Raw genomic sequence first — 23489 nt, 5'->3', positions numbered from 1 at the left:
TAACATCCTTAGCAATGCAGAGCTTTGGCAATAAAAAAGTAACCACAGAATCAGATGGAAACATTTAGTCTTGTATTATGAAAATTAAAAAAAAAAGCATCACAGATAAACTTAATCATGAAGATATAACATTTCTTTGTTTCTAAAAATATAGGATGTAACCAAAACCTTTTAAAGGACTGGCCCAGGTTAAGACTCTTACTAACTTATCATCAAAGCTCAAGCGAAAGATATCATAAATTATCCAATTCATATGCATACATATACATAATATGTAAAGTCTAGAATTTATGAATGTAAATATATAATACACATATAAATTTATAACGTATGTGAATATATATATGTAAACTACAGATTGTATTAAACATATGCATACTCTGCTTTAGCTGATAGTTTCCAAAAAAAGTCACTAGCAATTTGGTGTCATAGGAGAGCCCAAATGCTGTGATTTATTTTCTTCTTTTTCAAAGTCTCATCAGAAATGTAAAATATTTAAAACTGTCTAATAACTTTGAATAAGGACACAATTTAACTTGGCGCCAAGTCAGAGAGACTAACTTCATATATATATGAATGTGTATATATGTTAATGTAGAACAGTTACAGAGAGAAATAGGTTTACTGTTAATAGTCACTCTTTTTATTCATTCTGGGCAAAGATCTTGACCATGGTAGTTCTGAAGGTCCACCTAGTCATATAATAAAGATTATATCTGGAGGAGAGTTTTAATATAGAGCGGTGGGAAGCATTGAGTGGACTGAGAATGACTGAATCCACTCCATAGAATAAAAATATAAATAATATATAGTTATTCTAACCATAATTATACAGTGTAAACTTTCATTCATTCAACATTCGTTTGAGTGTCTAAAGTTCAGACAATGTGCATTAACGGTAAACAGAACATTAGAGTTCCTGCCCTTATGAAGCTCATGGTCTAGTTATTTTTCATACTATCTTCTTCCCTAAATTCCTCTCTGAAAATAATCTCTCATCCCAAGGGAGTCCACACAATAAATATTTAATGCTTAGGATGAGAATGTCCTTATGCACAACAAATTGACCAAGTCTTAAATTAGTAATGAAGTAATACAGGAGGGCCCCTGTACCTTATTTTTTGGGCTACAAGGTTTCAAAGAAATTATTTCAACATCTCAGTATCTTGAGGATAGAATAATATCCTCAGCTCAGTACTATGACTATAAGTGATATACGAAGCAGTTCTGATATTATTTTTTAGTTTCTTTGCACTGGGGAGCTGGTGAAATCTCTTAAGTAGCTATGAGAGCAGTTCTTGATTCTGGTCCAGATTTCTCTTCATCCTGCACGGCCCATGTTATGCTGATCCTTAATTTTTATGTGACCATCCCCCCTCCCAGCCCCACCACCACCTCCACGTTGTTCGCGAGCCATACCAGTGCGTGCTGGGACCTTGCTGCCTTTTAAATAAAGCCTTCCTTAGTATTTCTGAAACTTCTCAGTCTCTACATCTATAAAGGCTCAAGGTTCACTTTAAGTACCAAAACTTCATCAACCATGTTCTCAAAGATGATTGCTCTTTCCAGTCCTTTGCAAAATGAATGCCACTCATTGTCGTAGGAGTGGCTTCTCTCTCAGTGCTATAGCTTTGCTTTCTAATCTGAGCACTCTGTCCTGTAGGAGTATCATTGTCTTGCGTTGAGGTGATATCTGGGGCATAGTAATGGGCAACATGTTTTCTCTCATGTCTTTTGGCAGGAAGAGTAATTTCCTTATTAAGGTCCCAGTTTACTTCACCAAGTAAAAACAATGACTTTGAAAGATTTCTTGGTTTATTTTAGGGTCTGGCAAACTATGGTTTGTTTTTGTAAATAAAGTTTTATTGGAACATAGTCACACCCATTTGTTTAAGTCTGTTTGTGGTTGCTTTCAAGCTACAACAGAGGTGAACCCTGAGTAGTTGTGACAGAGACTGTGCCAAAAATATTTACTATCTGGCACTGTACAGAAAAAAATATGTTGATTTTTGGTTTATCCAAAACAGGAAAATTTCAGTGCAAAGTAACTCCAACTGATAGAATGTTTGGGTCATTTGTGAGATTTAGACAAACCCACATCTTATGTGTTCTAACATATATAATAATATATAGTATATTATATAATTATATATTATATTTATATATAAATTATATAATTAATATCAATAACAAAAATAATAGCAACAGCTAACACAATTTTAGTTCTTATAATGTGTTGGACATTCTTCTAATAAAGTTAACTACATGTATTAACTAATTAACTAATACAATACTAAGATGTGAGTATTAGTTTTAATCGCACTTTCCAAACAAAGGAACTGAGGCACAGAGAGTAAATAACCCACCTAAAATTCCACTGCCTGTAAACGAAGACGTTAGGCTTTATTCAGGTTATTCAGAGACACACCCCTCGCTTATAGAGGCAAAATTGTGTGTGGTTTATTTTTCTCTCCTATTCTCTAGATTTCTTGCCTTTGCAAACATTCTGTGAGCTTTAATAAATCAGAGGGATTGCTGGGGAAGACAACTTCCTGAGGCAATACAAATTTCTGAAGTCCTAACTCAGTAAGAGAATGATACAGACGGCGGCCTGTTCTTTCTTTTCATTTAGTATCATTGAGCTCCAAGGGTTTTAAAGAAATTATCTCAGTAGTTCTTACTTCCCTAAGAAGTGAAGTTTTATCCAAACTCTACAGCCGAGAAGCTAGAGCATACAAGCAAAATCACTTGTTGAAGATGATGCTGTAATTCAGTGACTGAGGTGGAAATTAAATTCACCTTCCTCCTTTTTCTCATTTGTGTCTACTCACAGGGGCAGCAGTGTCTCAGGGTTATGTAGTGAGAAATACCGCAGGTTTTGGGTGTATTTGAAATGAAAAGGTTATGTATTTATGAAGTATTTTTAAAATCTCGCATGAAAGAGAGACACGGTAAGGGCTTAGAAATAGTAGTCCTGCAGAGGTGAAAAGTGATATTGATCCTCTGGTCACTGTGGTAGAGAAGCCGGACTCGACAACCAGAATGATTGCTAACTCTCAACAGGCTTGCTTTGAATCCTTCAGCAAGCCACTGCATCTCACCTATGGCTTTGTTCCTCTATCTTCATAGACAGGAAAATAATACCTGTCCTGAAGAATTTGAAAAGCTCAGACGAAAAGCATCATAAAAGGTTAGAATAAATAATGATGAGTTTCTAGTATACTTATCTCTGAAACTGGCAGTTCCCTTTGAAGCGAAAGACTACACTAGCACCAGCTCAGGGTTCTCTGGTAGATGACAATAAAGGGGAAGCAGTTGTGATGGAGCATTTATCTCCTTCCTTTCCTTCCATGTCTGATGCATATCAGAACCATAAAGTCACCAAGCAATCGTGCTATTTCTAAATTTGATGCTCAAATTAATAAAATGTGCAATGAAGAGAGGACAGAGAAAAGGAGGGATGGCAGGGATAGGGGGCGGAGAGAGAGAGAATGAGAATGAATGAATATATAGTAGACTGGAGGTATCTGGGCTGATACATTATGGTACTCGTGGAGACAGGCATTGGAGTTGGAGGGAATGTGGCTGGCCTAGCAAGGTTCAGGGTAAGAGATAAAGACAAACTGATAGACACAGATTCTATATTTTAAAATTTAAAATTTAAAATTGACTTGTTCCAGAAAGGACTGGAGGTGAGAGCCAGTAAGTCAGACCTGAAAATGGGTTAAATGTAACTGTAAAGCTATGGCAAAAAACCCCATCTAAAACTACAGAAGAAAACGTTGCTCTTCCTGTGCAGAAGTGATGACAATGAGCAGTTTCATGTGTGCACAAAAAAGGAATCTATACACACATGTAATCATACTTACATTTTGTTTATGGATGAAATCATTTTGAAATCACTTCATACCAGCACTTCTTTATTATTTATAGAGATGTTTTATATTTGGCTATATAAATGAACTGTAATTTATTTAATTAGTTCCTTATGAAAGAATGTGTAAGGTTTTTTCCCTCTTGTTTTGCTCTAAAAAAATAATGTTGAGTGAACATCATTGTACACATATTACGGCACCTTTTTGTAAGTACATACACAAGGTAAATTCTTAAAGTTGAAATTGCTGGGCCAAAGTTGCTTTAATTTTGACATATTTGTCTATGTGCCTACCAAAAATGTATACCAATAATGGTAGCATAAACCCAAATATATACTAAGACTGCCTGCTTCTCCCACATTCTCACCAGTACTGAGCGATATGAAAGCTTTAAATTTTTTGCTCCATCTGCTAGGTTAAAAAATATTGATTTATAAGTGTCTTTTGGTGTGAAAGAAATAACAACTTCATATGTTCATATATTTGTTACGAATTTGTCAATTATATTATGATTTTGCTGATGATTAATTTTTTAGGAAATTATTTTATTCAGGCTATTGCAATTGGGAGAGCATTTATTAATAAGAAATAACTCAAAGAAAAGGAAGGGGCCTTGTTTGTACTGAGGGAAGTAACAGAGGAATTATTGATAAGGATGGAGGTGGGTTTTATTTGGGGAAATGCCAGAATATGGTGGGTCTTTGGATTTAGCCATTTCCCAGAGCATAAAGGGTGGGAATCTCTCAACCATTACTGGTTTCTGGGAGCAAAGGGTTCAGATAAAGTTCAACATTGTCATTCTCCCATTTTGTTCAAAACAAATTTTGTCGCTGAACAACTTAGAGGTAATTGAAGACTTCATGAGTGGGGAGAAGCAGGGTCTAAGAAATAATCTCTCAAGGGTACTTGTTAATCTTTTTATGGCTTATTTTTAAAAGGAGTTTTTCTTTTAAGGCAAACTGATTGACAGTTTCCTTTGTGTCACACAAAATACTTCACATCAAAAGTGTAAAATAAATTACGTCATTTTAAAATACTAGTATGGAATCACTTTTGCATTTAAAATTTTCCTGTTAAATATATTTTGGTACAAGGATTTAGAAAAGAATTTTGCTTGATTTTTATTTCCCAAGTAGGTATCCAGTTGCTCCAACGTAACTTTATATAGTCTATCTTTTCCCAACTGATTTGCTATGACACCTTTAAGATACAGTTATAATCATTTCCTATATGAATTGTGTCTATTTTCGAATCTCTATTTTGTTATACAGATTATTCTCTGTTGATTCCTATCCCATAAAATAATATATATTTTTATAAATTCCATAACATGCATACAGAAAGGTGTGCAAATGATAAACACACAAATTAATAAATTCTCTCAAAGTGAGCTCACCTGTGTTACAGCACCTAGATGAGGAAACACATGACCAGGATGTCAGAAGCCCCCAAGTGTCCCTTCCAGTTACCACTGAACCACCCTCCAACAACACACCCCAAGTGTAACTAGGGTCTGACTTCTAATTTATAATTGTAGACTAATTTTCCTTGGAAAGATAAAGTATGTGCTGCTGTGAGTCTAGCTTCCTTTGTTCAATGTCATGTTTGTGAGATTCATCCATGTTTTTTAATATAGTGGTTCTTTTTCTTTGGTATATAGAATTCCAGATTTATGAATAGCCTACAATTTATGTGTCAATTCCATCATAGATGGACATTTGTGTTGTTGTCAGTTTGGGGCTATTACAAACAAACACTTGTAGATTTTACCCTACTTGCAAGCTTGTAAGTTAACTTGCTGCAGTTTCGTGGCAAAATAAGGGGATTCCTGGTTCAGAAGCAAAGGACTTTATTATTCACAACAACAGCAGTGAGTATCAGTATTTTCTTGTGCCAGTTTCCCAAGCCCAAATTCCCACAGGGTCACATGCAGAGAGCCAGATGACACCTACACACACAATGGAGGTTGTGTCAGGAGAGAAACCCTGAACTAGCTTAGGAACACAAACAGTTTATCATGGGCAGTAAGTACGCCTGTCCTTCACTCTGCAGGGAGACACTATCCCTTTCTTCCAAGGCTGTAAGCAAGTCTGCCTTTTATTTTGGATACAAACATCACTAAAAAGAAAATATAAAAAGACAGTCAGTGTCTCTGCTTGCAAGACATACAGAGATGCAAGATATGCATGGATAATTATCTCCCAATAGAAACAGGACAAGTATGTCTACGATCACCATTACTATTTAACATATTACTGGGGGTCCTAGCCAATGCTAAGAGGAAAAAATACAAACAAGAGATTGGACTGGGTGGAAGTTCAGAAAGAAAATTATTATGTGCAGATGATATAATCATAAACCTAGGAAGCAAAAGAACTCACAGAAAAATGATTACAACTAAAAAGAGAATTCAATTGTTGGGCAAAGGATTCATTTTTAAAAATCAATAGGAGCAACAACCAACTAGAAAGTTTAATAAGCTGGAGAGGGTGTGGAGAAAAGGGAACCCTCTTGCACTGTTGGTGGGAATGTAAATTGATACAGCCACTATGGAGAAGAGTATGGAGGTTCCTTAAAAAACTAAAAATAGAACTACCATACGACCCAGCAATCCCACTACTGGGCACATACCCTGAGAAAACCATAATTCAAAAAGAGTCATGTACCACAATGTTCACTGCAGCTCTATTTACAATAGCCAGGACATGGAAGCAACCTAAGTGTCCATTGACAGACGAATGGATAAAGAAGATGTGGCACATGTATACAATGGAATATTACTCAGCCATAAAAGGAAATGAAATTGAGTTATTTGTAGTGAGGTGGATGGATCTAGAGTCTGTCATACAGAGTGAAGTAAGTCAGAAAGAGAAAAACAAATACCGTATGCTAACATATATATATAGAATCTAAAAAAAAAAAATGCTTCTGAAGAACCTAGGGTCAGGACAGGAATAAAGACTCAGCTGTAGAGAATGGACTTGAGGACACAGGGAGGGGGAAGGGTAAGCTGCGACGAAGTGAGAGAGTGGCATGGACATATATTCACTACCAAATGTAAAACAGATAGCTAGTGGGAAGCAGCCACATAGCACAGGGAGATCAGCTCGGTGCTTTGTGACCACCTAGAGGGGTGGGATAGGGAGGGTGGGAAGGAAAGGTAAGAGGGAGGAGATATGGGGATATATGTATATGTATAGCTGACTCACTTTGTTATAAAGCAGAAACTAATACACCATTGTAAAGCAATTATACTCCAATAAAGATGTTAAAAAAAGAAAGTGTAATTAAATATATATTTTCATAATTTAAATCCTTGAAGCAGTAAAAATCATGAAATGCCTGAGAAATTAATTTAACCATGGACACTCAAGCCCTATTTAGAGAAAACTTGAAAACCTGCATAAAAGATCATAGAAGATGATCTAAATAAAGGAGAGATATTCCATGATTCTGTAAAAAACATTTAGTATTAAAATGATATAAATGCTTCCTAAATTTATCTATGTATTCAATATAATCCCAATTAAATTCTAGTTGAGTTTCTTGAAAAACTCAATAAATTTAAATTTATTTGCAAGGATAGAGGTCAATGAAGAGGTCAGCCAGTGTCATAAAAAAGGAGTAATTCATACAATGATGCCATTGTTCTAAAGGTAGTGTGATTAGTACAAAAACACATAAACTTTGTCCCAGCTTGGCATGGACATATATACACTACCAAACGTAAAACAGATAGCTAGTGGGAAGCAGCCACATAGCACAGGGAGATCAGCTCGGTGCTTTGTGACCACCTAGAGGGGTGGGATAGGGAGGGAGATGCAAGAGGGAAGAGATATGGGGACATATGTATATGTAGAACTGATTCACTTTGTTATAAAGCAGAAACTGACACACCATTGTAAAGCAGTTATACTCTAATAAAGATGTTTTAAAAAAAAAAAAAACACATAAACTACCAATGCAACAGAACAGAGTTCAGAGACTGGCCTATATATTTATATAACAACATATCACAAGTGTGGTCCCCTGAAGGATCATCACCTAACTCTATGGAGAAAAATAAAAATTGATCCTGATCTTATATATATATAGGTGATCTTAGATGGATCAAAGACCTAAATATAAAAGGTAAACTATTAAGTTCTTCTGAAGCCAGGGAAGTGAAGGTCTTATTAATTAAAACTGAAAACATACAAATCATAAGGCAAAAATATTGATGTAGCTTTTTACATCAAAATTAAGAATTTCTGCTAAAAAAACAAATACCAGGAACAAGGTTTCTGGAGTGGTAACAAAAGGAAAGAATATTTTTGCAATAGTTGAAAACCGAGAAAAACAAAAGATGATCAAAATCAATTAAAAGGAATCGCTCCATCTGTAACTGGCTTATTTCACTTAGCATAATGTCCTTAAGGTTCATCCATATTGTCCCATATTACAGAATACATGCAATATACGAAACTTCTAGCCCTTTAGATTCTCCCTCTCACTCTGTCTGTCTCTCTCTCTCTACTTCTCTCTCTGTCTCTGTCTTTCTCTCTCTTTTCGTTTTTCATGTAGCGCTTCCAAACACAGAATTCCCTTTTAGGAACTTGTGGAAATATGAATGACATAGAGGCAACATATAACTAGAAGTTTTTGTTTTCTCAGAAGGATTACAGAAAAGGTTCCTTTATCTTTTATTACACCCCAGCACCCTTAAATGATGATGCGCCTCAGTATTTTTCTCTACATAGCTCTTAATTTTTTTCTTTGTAAAGTGATTTACAGGTTACTAAGCAATTTCATCTACATTGTGATCTTTTTTACTCTTAATACAGTATAGCTGATTTAACAAATAGTTACAAGTGTTCACTATCATTTGCCTTTTGCATATGAAAACAGACCTTCAACATTTGCAGTAGCTGTACTTCAAAAATTTCAGTGTGTACACGACAATAATTTACTACAGCATATATTGTAATTTTCCCCATAGAATTTTTTTCTGGTTAGTATCTCTCTTTGGGAAGCTTATGATTCTCTGCATTTTAATCACCATCATGAGCAGCTGACTCTCCTTCAGAGGAGATTTTTAATAAAGAACAATTTTTTATGATGGCAAGTAGGTAACAACAAAACTGTTGTAGAGTTTGAGATGCTGTGTGTTCAGCTAGCTTTACTCACTAGCTTAATGTCTCACTCCTACACAAAAGACTCATAATGTACAAACTGGGCAAAACTATTGATAAATTGATAAGTGGCATGAACCTTCTGGACTGCTTAGAAATACTCAATGTGATAAATGTTGCATTGAGAATGACAAGCTCCAGCTATATGTCAAAGCAAGAACTGAATTACAGTTGCTGGGAACTACTTTCATGTTTGAAGTGTTTATCTGAAGTCGATGTTGACAGGAACATGGTATTTTGTGGGGCTTTAGAGATCTTGATAACAAGAAAATATTCCTTATGGAGTTAGCAGAGCAAAGAACTGGTTTCTACCTTAGCTCTGTGGTTCTGATGCTATGCCTTTTATGGCCCCAATAGTAGTTGGGCTGTGAGTAATTTCTGAAGGAAACTCTGGAGGTTTGCTTGTGCTTTGGAGGTATGGCTTGAGTGCTTTAGAATTTAATGAAGTATTTCTCTGAAGCTATCAAGAGCCCTAGTATGGTGAACTTTTCTGCCAACTGAGACTTCATTTAACAATAATCAGAGATAGCACATTGGGGGCACAGTAGGTTTTGAGGTAAAAATCTCAAATAACTGATGTCTTTTTGCAAAGAGTTAGATTGATTGCCTAGAGGCTCCCAACCTTTGTGAACCAAGAAAATAAATAAATCAGTTTCCACCATTTAAACCTGTTTGACACAAATCCCTAGGTGTGATATGTGCAATTTGCATCGAAACATAAAAGTCACAGAATTGTGACTCATTCTTCTTACCTACCCACTTCAGAGTTAGTGGTTCAGTTTTGTTTGTTTGTTTTGTTTTGCTTTATTTTGTTTTGTTTTTGTAAGCCTAAAGAGCAACTGTAACTCAGATGAAGGATACAGCTGTTTAAGTTTACTAATAAATTGTTCAAAACTAAATAGGTATTGTAGTATTTTCAAGCTATTTTTTACAAAGACTCTTTAGAGATGTTACGATTTTCATAGCACATTGTTACAAAGTTGTGATGGGTGACTCAAAGTTAAAAATAAATTTGGTCTAGTGCATTAAGCTCTATTTTTTGCTAATTATCCTAAGCTGGGTGTCAGTCCATATCATTACAAGTGAAAGTCTAAAACACAGAATAAATTTTAAGAGTAGACAGTATTATTGCACACAGAAAGGAGATATAGAGTCCCTGCAATAGCTCCATGAATTAAAAAGAAAGTATATTATTTTTCCTTGGAAGAGCTTAAATTTTCAGTCTGCTGTTAGAATCAAAGAACTACAGAACTGCAAAGGACCTTCTGGATCATTAGTCAATGCCTTATTTTGGAGAGGAGAAAACTGAGGCTTAGAGAGACTTGGTAGGCTAGGTGACTCATGCAAGGTGAGGAGCTTGCTAATGGCAGAGCTGGCCCAGATTCCAAGTCTATCAAGTCTTAAATCATGCTTTAATTTCTTTGGCAGAATTTCTGACATTATAAAATTGCCCTATTCTTCTGCTAGGCTAATGAAAACTGCTTCAGAATGATTTTCTGGTTGTCTAAGTCTTTTTATTTTCCCCCTCCGCTCCAAATGTCAGTCCCAACCTCATTTCCCTGCCTCTGCCCCTCCCAGAATCTCTGATAGATCCTTCTGCAGGCCCAGACCTACCTGATTTCCTGGCTAGAGCTAAATGAGGTAGGATGTGTAGTGCAGTTCTCTTTATCTTCTACCTTCACCTTGGGACACTTTGGCTTAAATCATCATCCCGAAACTGGTTATTTCCACTTGGAAGATACCATATGAGATCTTATCTTCTACACAGAGTAAAACTTAATGAATGAAATGAATAATCCATCATGAGTTCATTTATTCAGTGAATATTTATTAATTACCATAGGCTAGGCATTGTGCTAGAAAGTGGGAATACAAAGGTGAGTAAGCCATGGCACCTGTCTGCAAGGATTTGGCAGTCTAGTTACAGGAGTTATAATGTATGTGTCTCCTGGAGACACAAGTGAGGCTCGCCTGGTGCAAATTACTTCCCTTGTACTAGGAAGCCCTTGAATTGCCTTTTGATTTATACACCAAATGTTCCATGCTAACTTAAAAAAAATTTATTTCATAAAATTTACATGGCACTTACCATGTGCCAGGCACTGTTCCAAGAACTTTACGATTATTAATGCTTTAAATCCTCAGTCAGTCCTAACAGGTAGGTTCTATTGTTATTCCCACTTAAATCTGGAAGCCCCAGATTTTCTCTTAAACCTTCCCCTTTTCCTTGGTGAGTATCAGCACTATCCACTCAGCTCCCCAATCAGAACCAGCAGTCTACACAAGTGGACACACACTGAAATCAGCTGGGGGAACTTTAAAAAATCCTGATGTCTATGAAAAACTGCTCATGATCACTAATTATTAGAGAAATGAAAATCAAAACTACAATGAGGTACCACCTCACACCAGTCAGAATGGCCACCATTAAAAAGTCTACAAATAACAAATGCTGGAGAGGGTGTGGAGGAAAGGGAACCCTCCTACACTGTTGGTGGGGATGTAAGTTGGTGCAGCCACTATGGAGAACAGTATGGAGGTTCCTCAAAAAACTAAAAACATAGATACCATACGATCCAGCAATTCCACTCCTGGGCATGTACCCGGACAAAACTATAATTCAGGGCTTCCCTGGTGGCACAGTGGTTGAGAGTCCGCCTGCCAATGCAGGGGACACGGGTTCGTGCCCCGGTCTGGGAAGATCCCATATGCTGCGAAGCAGCTGGGCCCGTGAGCCATGGCCGCTGAGCCTGCACGTCCGAGCCTGTGCTCCATAACGGGAGAGGCCACAACAGTGAGAGGCCCACGTACCACAAAAAAACAAAACAAAACAAAACAAAAACAAAAAAAAACTATAATTCAAAAAGATACATGTAACCCAATGTTCATAGAGCACTGTTTACAATAGCCAAGACATGGAAACAACCTAAATGTTCATCAACAGATGAATGGATAAAGAAGATGTGGTACATATATACAATGGAATACTACTCAGCCATAAAAAAGAATGAAATAATGCCATTTGCAGCAACGTGGATGAAACTAGAGACTATCATACTAAGTGAAGAAAGTCAGAAAGAGAAAGACAAATACCATATGATATCACTTATATGTGGAATCTGAAATATGACACAAATGGACCTATCTATGAAACAGAAACAGGATCACAGACATAGAGAAGAGACTGGTGGTTGCCATTGGGATGGGGGAGGGGAGAGGGCTGGAGTGGGACGTTGAGGCTAGCAGATGTAAGCTATTATATATAGAATGGATAAACAACAAGTTCCTACTGTATAGCACAGAGAACTATATTCAATATCCTACAATAAACCATAATGGAAAAGAATATTAAAAAAAAAGAATGTATATATATATGTATAACTGAATCACTTTGTTGTACAGCAGTAATTAACATGACATTGTAAATCAACTATACTTCAGTTAAAATATATATATATATATATATATATATATATATATATATATATAAATCCTGATGTCTAGGTTACAGTCTGGCCCAATGAAACCAGAATCTCTGGGGTGGGAATTTTCTTTTTCTAAGCTCCCCAGGCAATTCTCCAATGCAGCTAATTTTGAGAATCAACCGCTGCAAGTGCTTTTCAAACTGTGGCATGCATCGGAATTGCCTGGAGGGCTTATTAAACGTAGATTGCTGGGCTCCATATCCAGAGTTTATCTGGAAGGTCTGGAGCGAGGTCCAAGAATTTACATTTCTTAAAAGTTCCCAGGGGATGCTGCTGCTGCTGTTCCAGGTACTCTGCTTTAAGAACCACTAACTGCTTTTCTTACTCCATTTCCCTCTTTCTGCTCATTCACAAAGTCTCCTGAATCCTACCTTCTAAATATCCTCACGTACAACTTTCCCGTCCATTCACCTGTCTTTGTCCTAATTTTCCCCTCTTGAAATATCTTTCTTCCGGTGTTCTTGTTTCCAGCCTCAGCCATTCCAATCCATTTCCACTACTGCCAAAGTAATCCTTCTAAAAATATGTGTATTATGTGACCATGACTCTACGAATTTGAAATATTAATTTGGAGTATGTAATCTAATGACTCTCGTTTACAGTCAACTGTGCTTCTACTACTTATTTCATATTCTACTCAACTTTCCTTACTCTTGGACCCTGAGAAAATCTTAGCACCTCTTTTCCATCTTGCATAGCATTGAGTTTTTGCCTCTGTCATGGCATTCGTTATAGCATACAGTCATTCTTTAGACAGAGGTCTTCTCTTCTTCACTGGGCACTAAAGGAGGGGATGGTATGGTATCTTACTCATCATTGTATACGAAGGATTTCGAACAGTTCTTGGAGAAAGGAAGAATCATAAATATCTGCTGAGTTACTGGGTTGCATCTTTCAAATAAGTTACCCCAAGCTCCTCCTATATCTTTTGAACAGTATTTTTAGTGAGGGCTTAACTAAAAGGAAATTTATATATTTAATCATTACCAATGTAATTATCACTTTAGTGCTGTTTTCTGATACAGGCTGCCTTCTGAAAGAAATTAAGGGCTTTTGAAATCTTAGCCATGTAAAAAAGTCAGCATTTTTTCCAGAACAGAATATTTTAAGCCATTATATGAACAAAATTTAAAATACTATGTTTTGGTTTTCTTCATTGTAGTCAGACACTTTTATATGTGTATGGCAGAGTAAATTGTGGTCTTTCAAAAATGTATTTATGACTTTAGGCATATCATTCAAAAACTTATCCTATAACTTTGATGGTGACATTTTACTCAGTTTATATAAATTGTGAGATATTGATACATTCTCAAATTGACATTAGAAGATAATAATGTATATTTTAAAGAATTCTACTTGAAACTAAATATTAATTATTGTGTGATCTGACTAAAATTAATCACCGTAACATATACTCTAAATCTTTTCATAAAAATTTAGTTTGGATTTAGGATGTAACTTAAATGTTACTGGTATTACCCTATCAGTACTGAATCCTTAGTTTATATAAAGCCAAGTACCAGGCTTAAAGCAGAAGTTTCCTGTTTTCTCCATATGGTGGATTATTTTTTTTTTGCTACCCAGCCTCTGTTCTTTTACCTGTGGTGAAACATACCAATTTTCCCTTTTGTTTTGGGTAATTACTTCTCCTCTATTTTGTGCAGTGATGATGCTTGTGGCATAATCTCAATTTACCCCATATCCAGGAAGATTCTACTTTGTCTTTTCAGCAGCACTCACTTTGGATGCTACAATGGTCAAACACATAATAATAGTAACCATTATTTATTGGACAACTTAGATTTGCAAGACAATGGCTAGGAACTTTTTGTGTGTTATCTGTGACTTCATATCAAAACTGTAAGGCAGGGGTTATAGCAATGTTCTTTCCTTTTGATAACTTTTAACATGTTTAGAATTGTGATCCTAACCACAAAAATTCATCCAAATAGGATGTCATCAAGGTCAATAGGTTTTTCTTAATTTTATGGAAATTTTTATATGTTAAAAGTAGAGAAAATAAAATAAGGAATCCCCATTATCCACCTTCAACAAACTCATGGTCAAATTTCTTTGATCTATGTTCCACCAGTTCTTTCCAGATTATTTTGAAAGAAATTCCAAATATCATGTCTTTCCATCTGTAAATACTTTAGTATGTATATCTCAAAGATAAATATTGCTCTTTTAAACATAACCTTAATACCATTATCATGCCTAAAAATATTTGCAAAAAGTCCTATCACATGGAGTTTATAGACTGGAGTTATGTTTTTCCACTTGCCCAATTTTCTCTCTCTCTCTCCCCCAGCCCCACCAAATCTGTTTCTCTCCCCTTTTCTTCCTTTTTTAGCAGATTGTTTAATCAGGATCCAAATAAGATTAGGTTAGCGTTTAGATTAGTTGCTGTCTCTTAAGTATCTCTCCAACTATAGGTTCTCCTTCAATCTTTTTCTTTTCTTGAAATTTGTTTGTTGAAGAAATGCATCGTTTTTCCAGTCTGGATTTGGTAGATCAGACTGCTTCCTGTGCTGTCAATTTGTAAGTTTCCTCTGTCCTCTGTGAACTGGAAGTTAGATTTAGAGGTTTGATAAGACTCAGGTTCACTTTTTTTTTTTTGAAAAATACTGCATAGTTGATGTATACTTCCATCAGGAGACATATAATGTCTGGTTGCCTCCCTTTTTGTGATGTCGCGAGCCACTGATGATCATTCCCCAGATCCATTAATGCATTAGAGGCTAAGAAATTCTGTCAACTCATTTTCATTTGTTAGCTCCCTCATCAACTATTGAGTTATCCTGAGGTACAGTATGTTTTAACAGCATAACAGATTTTTTATTCTTTTCCTTTGTTACCAGTTTTCAAAATAATGATTGAAACCCTAAGATCCTCCTAAGGTGACCAATTATTATTATCTTTAAAATATTATTATGAATTTATGGGTATACATTTTTAAATTATTTTCTATTAGTTGCAGTTTTCTTTATTGATACTCAAGTCTTCTTAACTTTGGCTAGTGAGAGCTTAAAGTTGGTCCTTAAGTCCTTTTGACACAACTCCAGTAGCTGATAGTTTCCTAGCATATTGGTATGGCAAGAAATAATATTCTAGACTCACCTTGTATGTTTTCACCCTGGGTCTGGCAATGAATTGTTTTTTAGTAAAGGAAAGTTTTATTGTCAGCTTGAAGTGACTAAGGAAAGTCATTTAATAGATCATCCTGCCATACAAGTGCTCAAAGAACATTGGATGAAGGTAGAACTGAAGGCTCTCTTTTAAACCAACATTTGCCAAAGTCAGCTATTGAGGGAATGATAGTATCTCCTGGTTGTTTTCTTTGCACTGATTTGACACCTTTAAGGGCTCCATTCACATCCATGGATAAGACCATGGACAACTGAAAAAACTGTCCACGGTTCTACCTACTGGGTCTTTATCAGGCTCATCTTCTTATCTGGCTTCTTCATATATTTACCTCTATTTACAGACCTAGTGCCTTGTAACCATTTTCATCTCTGTGCTTGGTCCCTTTGGGATTGATTGTCTGTGAGGATAGTTTATGTGGCTCTTGAGCTGCCCTCCTCCATGGAAGCTTGCCTCCACTTCTGCCTAGGATCCTTCCTGCACAAGGTAGGCTTGGCCCTATCTTACTCCTCATTTAAGCTCATCTCCCAGAACCCCAGCCTAGATAGACTTCTGTTCTCTCTTATTCTTACAGAGGAGTTTGAACTTTTGTCAACACTATGAAATAATAGGCAGTACACCTGAAAGGATGATAATCACATGATTTTGCTAGTTTTTGTGTGTGTGTGAGAAAGGAAAAATTAAACACTAAAAACTAAAACTAAAAACTAAAAAAGCTAAAAACCTGGACTAAAAACCTTTAATTGGGTATTTTTAAAGAGTAATTTTTAACATAGAAAAAAGAAGGAAATACCCTAAATTTAAAAACCTCTGATTTATTTACCACTTTTAAAGAAGAGGTGCTGCATGTGACTAAATCTACTGTTGTTTGCACTGTATTCCACTGTTTGTTTACTGTACACAAGGATGGACAAAAAATCTATCACTGCCTCACTTCAGATGCATCTGTGGAATCATTTCCTAAGTATGGCTGACCCTTGAACAACATGGGTTTGAACTGTGTGGGTCTACTTATATGCAGATTTTTTTCAATAAATATATCGGAAAAAATTCTGGAGACTTGTGACAGTTTGAAAATACTCTCAGATAAACCGTGTAGCCTTGAAATGCTGAAAAAATTAAGAAAAAGATATGATATGAACGCATGAAATCTATGTAGATACTATTCTACCATTTATCACCATAAAATATACACAACTCTATTATAAAATGTTAAAATTTATCAGAACTTATGCACACAGACCGTAAATGTAAACAAACATAAAGATTCAGTATTAAATCGTAGCTGCATAAAACTGTAGTACACACTGTCCTACTGTAATAATTCTGTAGCCACCTCCTGTTGCTATTGCAGAGAGCACAAGTGTTGCAAGTATTTGCTTAAAACACTTTGTGACGCTAATCGTCTCCACATGAGTTCACCTCTCCAGGAAATTTCATATTGCAGTGAACTCTCAAGGTTCTTGTGTATTTTTCATTGTGTTTAGTACAATACCATAACTTTAAATGACACCATGGTACCCATACGAAGTGCCTCTAGTGATGCTGGAAGTGCTCCCAAGAAGCAAAGTCATGACATGACAAGAAAAAAAGTTCAGTTGTTTAATAGGTACTGCAGATTGAGGTCTGAAATGGTGGTTGCCCACCATTCCAAGATAAACAAATCCAGCATAAGGAGACGTTTAAAAAAAAAAAAGGAAATTCATGAAACTGTCACTGCAGCTAGGACAGCAGGCATGAAAACCTTGCACTTTTCATGAAATACCTTTTTACCTCTTATTGAAAATGCAGCTTTTATGTGGGTGCAGGATTGCTATAAGAAAATCATACCTGTAGACTCTAATATAATTCAAGAGAAAGTGAAATCATTATATGATAACTTAAAAGAAAAGGAAGGTGAAGGATCTAAAACTGGAGAATTTAATGCAAGCAAAGGATGGTTTGATAATTTTAGAAAGTGGTCTGGCTTTAAAAATGTCAAAATAACAGAAGCAGCAGCTTCTGCTGACCAAGAGGCAGCAGACAAGTTCCCAGACACAATTAAGAAAACTATTGAGGAGAAAGGATACCTGCCTGAACAGGTTTTTAATGCAGACAGAAGTGTCTTATTCTGGGAAAAAAAAGTCACAAAATGCATTTATTATTAAGGAAGAGAAGCTAGCACCAGGATTTAAGACAGGAAGGGGTAGGCTAACTCTACTGACCTATGCAAATGCAGTCGGGCTTATGATCAGGACTACCTTCATCTATAAAGCTGCAAACTCCTGAGCCTGGAAGGAAAAAGACAAATACCAGCTGCCAGTCTTTTGATTTTACAACAAGAAGGCCTGAACAACAAGATCCATTTTTCTGGATTTATTCTATCAATGCTTTGTCTCTGAAATCAGGGAGTACCGTATCAGTAAGGGACTGTGTTTTAAAGTTCTTTCAATATTGAACAATGCCCCTGGCCACCCAGAACCCCATGAGTTCAAGACAAAAGGCATCAAAGTGGTCTACTTGTCCCCAAACACAACATCTCTAAATTCAGCCTGTAGATCAGGGGGTCATAAGGACCTTTAAGGCTCATTACACATGGTACACTATGGAAGGGATTGTCAATGCAATGGAAGAGAACCTCAACAGAGAGAACAACATAAAAGTCTGGAAAGATTACACCACTGAAGATGCCGCTGTTGTAATCGAAAAAGCCATGAAAGCCATTAAGCCTAAAACAATAAATTCCTGCTGGAGAAAATTATGTCCATATGTTGTGCATGACTTCACAGGATTTATGACAGAGCCAATCAAGGAAATCATGAAAAAGATTATGGATATGGTTAAAAAAAAAAAAGATGAGGGTGAAAGCTTTCAAGATATGGCTCTCGGAGAAATTCAAGAGCTAATAGACACCACACCAGAGGAATGAACAGAAGACCACTTGATGGAGATGAGTGCTTCTGAACCAGTGCCAGATGATAAGAGAGAAGATGTAGAAGAAGCAGTGCCAGAAAAAAAATTGATGTTAGACAATCTGGCAGAAGGGTTTTGATTGTTCAAGACTCCTTTTGACTTCTTTTATGACAGGGACCCTTCTATGATATGGGCATTGAAACCAAAGGAAATGGTGGAAGAAGAATTGGTACCATATAGCAACATTTTTAGAGAAATGAAAAAGCAAAAATTCAGGTGGAAATTATGATGTATTTCCATAAAGTTACACTGAGTGTACCTGCCTCTTCTGCCTTCCCTTCCACTTCCTCTCCGTCTTCTGCTTCTGCTACCCTGGAGGCAGTAAGACCAACCCCTCCGCTTCCTCTTCTCCCTCAGGCTATTCAGTGTGAATGATTCACTTCCCCTTAATGCACACTAAATAATCATCATGCTGTATAGTTCATAAACTGATGTGTTGTGTTTGTGTGTGAAAATGTAATAACTACATGGCAAGAACTGTATGACATGTTTATGTGTCATTATCATCATGCCTAAGTATTCATTGTGTAGAACACCATGTGCAAGATTTGTATTGAGGTGGACAATCTATCCTTACATAGGCATACGGTGAGTGCTATTTAGTATACACTTAATAATGTGTAGGTTTCCTTATTGTTTTATAATTTGCTTTCAAAGAATTACATTACTGTACAGTATGCCCCTCTCTCTCATAATTGGAGAAACTACGTATTAGCCTATCATCAGTGGTAAGTGGTTTTTTAAAAAAAAATGTAACAATCTTTCCAATATTGTGTTATGAATATGACTGTAATATTATACGCCATAACATTTTTATAACAATTCATCCATTAGTGTGTAAGCTAGGCTACCATGAGGCAATCGTATCAGTTATACTAGGCTACCATAAAGCCATCATACTGCTGCTTCTTCATTATCAAGGCATGAATTGTTTTACCTGAAAATATGAATACCTTTATCACACCATCTTTTCATTTCTAATGTCTAGCGTTAGTAATACATCTAACATCTATAGTGCTTTGTATTCTATAAGACAATATTGATGTAGGTACTGACAGACAAGATGATATCTTGTAAACAGATGACAAATTTATGGTATCCATAATTACAGTACAGTGCTGTAAATGTATGTATTTTCTCTTCCTCATGATTTTCTTAATAACATTGCTTTTCTCTAGCTTACTTTCTTGTAAGAATACAGTATATAATACATATAACACACAAAATATGTGTTAATTGATGATTCATATTATTGGTAAGGCTTCCAGTCAACAGTAGGCTATTAGCAGTTAAGTTTTTGGGGAGTCAAAAGTCATGTGCAAATTTTCAACTGTGCTGGGGTTAGTGCCCCTTACCCCTGCATTATTCAAGGGTCAACTGTATATTATTCTTCATTTATTGTGGATTCCATATCTCTTAAGTGAGCTTGGTTGCCTAAAAATATTAAGAAGCCACATGATAATGATATAGTCAGCTGTATAAGACATCTCAAATTTGTGATTAATTCTCTGTAATAGAATTTATAAGCAATAAGGTAAATTTACAAAGAAATGGTAGAAGAATCTGAGAAGAGATGTTGAGAAAAGGAACGATATCATAGCTAAGAAGACTCACAAATCATGGAATTGTCCTGTCAATGCTTCAAATTCTAAAGGTAGATTCAACAACAACAACATCAATCATGTAATGATTATTTATTATCTGTCAGTCACTATTAACTGCCCTACCTACTTACTGTATTTAATTTTCACAGAGGCCCAGAAGTTAGTAGGTACTCTCCCATTGCAGGTAAGAATAAAGTCTCAGAGAGATTAATTACTATGTGCTGAATCACTTAACTAATTAGTAGTGGAACAGAAATTAAAAATCACATCTCTTTGAGTGGAAGGTTCATGGTCTTTCCATCAACACTACACGACCTGGAAATTGCCTTAAGAGGGTAAAAATGTACTTTTTTTTTTTTTTTTCTAGTAAGACTAAATTTATTCAATACCCTAGTAAAAGTTTTGATTATAAGTATCCAACAGTATAAAAAGTACAAAACAGATTTGTAGATTTCTAATATATTAATACAAAGTACATGACTACATACAGTACATCCTACAGGCAAAGAGAGGTGGAAGGGGAAAAAGAAGACTGTGGTTGAGGTCTAGTAATAAATAAATAAATACAGAAGTAGAGATGATCCATATTATAGTATATTCTACCACCAATACTGCAGCCAAAATGTACAAAAAAAAAAAGAGAAAAAAAAACCATTTCAAAATAACTCAGGAGGAAGATGATAATGGCTGGGATTCTTGTAATACACCTCAAAGTCTGTGGGAGAGCTGACCCAACTCACTATGTAGTCTGTGCATATGGTGGCTTGTAGTTTTTTCCAAAGGAAGAAATATAAAATTTTAAGTTTAGATTAAGAACTATAAGGTACCCATAAAAATTGGCTCACTTCTTGTTATTTATACTATCCAATCTTTAAAATCCAGTTTTAAAAATAAGCACTGAGTCATGTTATTACAAGGTAGGCAAATGATCCTCCCACATTATGAACAGTCTGAACTGGTGATATATTCTTCCTGAACTTTTAGAAAAGAGGCAATAGATAGTACTTTGGTTTGGGTTCAAGTAAAAGGCTTTTAATGAAGGTTTTACAATTGAAGAGCTCCACATTTAGGATGTATCATCTAACACCTCAATGTTCAGAAAGCCTGACTAAAAGAAACCAAACCAAAACCAACCCACTCAGCATTAACACACACCTCTTTTCTTTTAGTAGAATTTTACTTTAATATAGAATGAAAAACAAAAAACAAAAACCCAAAACCCAAAACCCTAATAGGTTAAAACAAGTCAAACAACCATTCTACACAGATAAAACCTTCACAAAGGTCAACCGAAGTAATCCAGAGCTAAAACTGAATTGTGCAGATTTTCATTGAAGTCACCAGTCATGTAACATAAACAAATTATTTACACACTTGCAAGCCCTCTAAGAAATGTGCCCCAAGAAGCATTAACCTTTGTTTTTTTCATGTGCCATCCTGAAGACTTGCACATTTTATTTTTCAGATAATTTAACATTTTAATAGAGTGCATTCTCTACCAAGGGGTAATGCGTTGGTACTATTCATATAGGATTGCCTATCCTAAAGATTTGACATTTCCCCAAGAGGAACTTTGATTCTGCTTTAGAAGTTTCATATAAATTAAAAACTTTATCAAATATCAATATGGAGGGAGGTGACACAGGATGCAACATATACAGTCGTTACCTCTGTATATTTAGAAATTACTCCAAGATATTCGCACTAGAGAGCTTAGTCTGTCCCGCTTAATATTCAGTAGTACAGGTTTGAATCATCAGAACCTTGGCAACACCTTAATATTTCAAAGTTATTAACAACTACCTCTAGGGGCAAGTCTGTGTTTACTGAGTTATGACAAATTTATTATAACGAAGGAAAACAAGTGTAGCCAGCCATCTTAAAAAATGCTCCAACCACGGCTTCTCAATATAGGAAGATTAAAACTACATACGTTTATCATACAACAAATCCCATCTCTGTCCCCTGAAATTCCCCTAATTTCATTCATTAGAAGGGGATTTTTTAAAAAAGCCTTAAAGAGCACTTTACAGCAGCATTCAGCTTTCCTATGAAATACTCAGCATCTTAAATATTATGTACACTTCTTTTTTTCCTTTTAGTAAGCTAGATACTGGCTTCAGACTTTGTGGAACTGGAGGGAAAACAACCCACTCAACACTATTCTAGAAATCATCTTTTGGCAGAATGACAGGTATCCAAGTTAAAAATAGGAGGGTCATTTTGTTGGTGTTTTCCAAAATTTAACTCATTTTTTGTTCCCCTTCTACATCAGCCTCAGTCACCACTCCTGAGTGGAGATGGGCAGAGGCTCTGGCCCCTGAGCCTCCGGCTTCTCAGCAGCTGCTTTCTTATTGCTGCAGCAAGGCTTGAATAGATGTGTGTCGATGAGGACTTCCCCAAAACGGCCTTTATAGATAATGCCACAGCATATTTTCTGTCTTTTCCAGTACGTGAGATCTAACAAGGAAAACACTGGCGTTCTGTTAGAGCCAGAAGCCATCTCTGTATCTGAGCCATCATCTGACTGGTTACTATAACAGGGAGATTGAGCTGGAGAGGCACTTGAGGTGGTACTGTGAGCATCAGAATGGTGACGTTTAAATTCCTTCTGCAGTTTACTGATCTGGTTGCTTTTTATCCTGTTTCCAGATAGAGTTTTCACTTTCTTTGGTTTCAGGGTAGTCTTTAGACTGGGTCCTGCCCTTGCATCTACCACATGATTCCAGTTTTTTTTTTGATCCTGCTGGCAATTTCTTCCATCTTTTCACAAGCAGGACACAGGCATTACAGATGTCTCCTGAACGAGTCTCATGTAACCCAAAACAGCTCTGGAAGTCCTTTTCATAGCGTTTACTGTCAGTGAATCGAGAACTGGAGGATTTAGCTCTGCAAATAGAGCAGCCCTCTGTACTTCGGTACATCTTTGGCTTGTGAAAACCAAACATATTTTCTTCTGGGCAACAGTCTGCCAAAAGCAGACGTTCCACGCGCAATACCGTTCCCGAGGTGCGGAGTGCACGCCAAGCCAAGCCCACCTCCCAACCGCTCCCTCCTCCTCGACTGCCTTCAAAATGTACTTATTTTTAATTAACTAACCCCATCTCCTTTTCCTTTTTACTTTATGGTGCATTAAAATAAAATCTAGACTCACAGACTTAGAGAATGAACTTATGGTTACCGGGGAAGAAGGGTGGGAGGGGGAGGGATAGTTAGGGAGTTTGGGATCGACATCTACACACTGCTATATTT

General features: G+C 36.2%; 1 pseudogene; it reads right to left on the bottom strand.

The window, feature by feature from the left end:
* Window positions 1-22460: 22460 nt before the first annotated feature.
* Window positions 22461-23194, bottom strand: LOC113612699 (SIN3-HDAC complex-associated factor pseudogene; annotated as a pseudogene).
* Window positions 23195-23489: the final 295 nt, after the last annotated feature.

The sequence above is a fragment of the Aethalodelphis obliquidens genome, unplaced genomic scaffold (assembly GCF_003676395.1).
Source record: "Aethalodelphis obliquidens isolate GAN/ISIS:26980383/991018 unplaced genomic scaffold, ASM367639v1 scaffold81, whole genome shotgun sequence".
Classification (NCBI taxonomy): domain Eukaryota; kingdom Metazoa; phylum Chordata; class Mammalia; order Artiodactyla; family Delphinidae; genus Aethalodelphis; species Aethalodelphis obliquidens.
The sequence above is the reverse complement of the archived record's forward strand: the minus strand, read 5'-3'. Positions and strand labels throughout refer to the sequence as shown.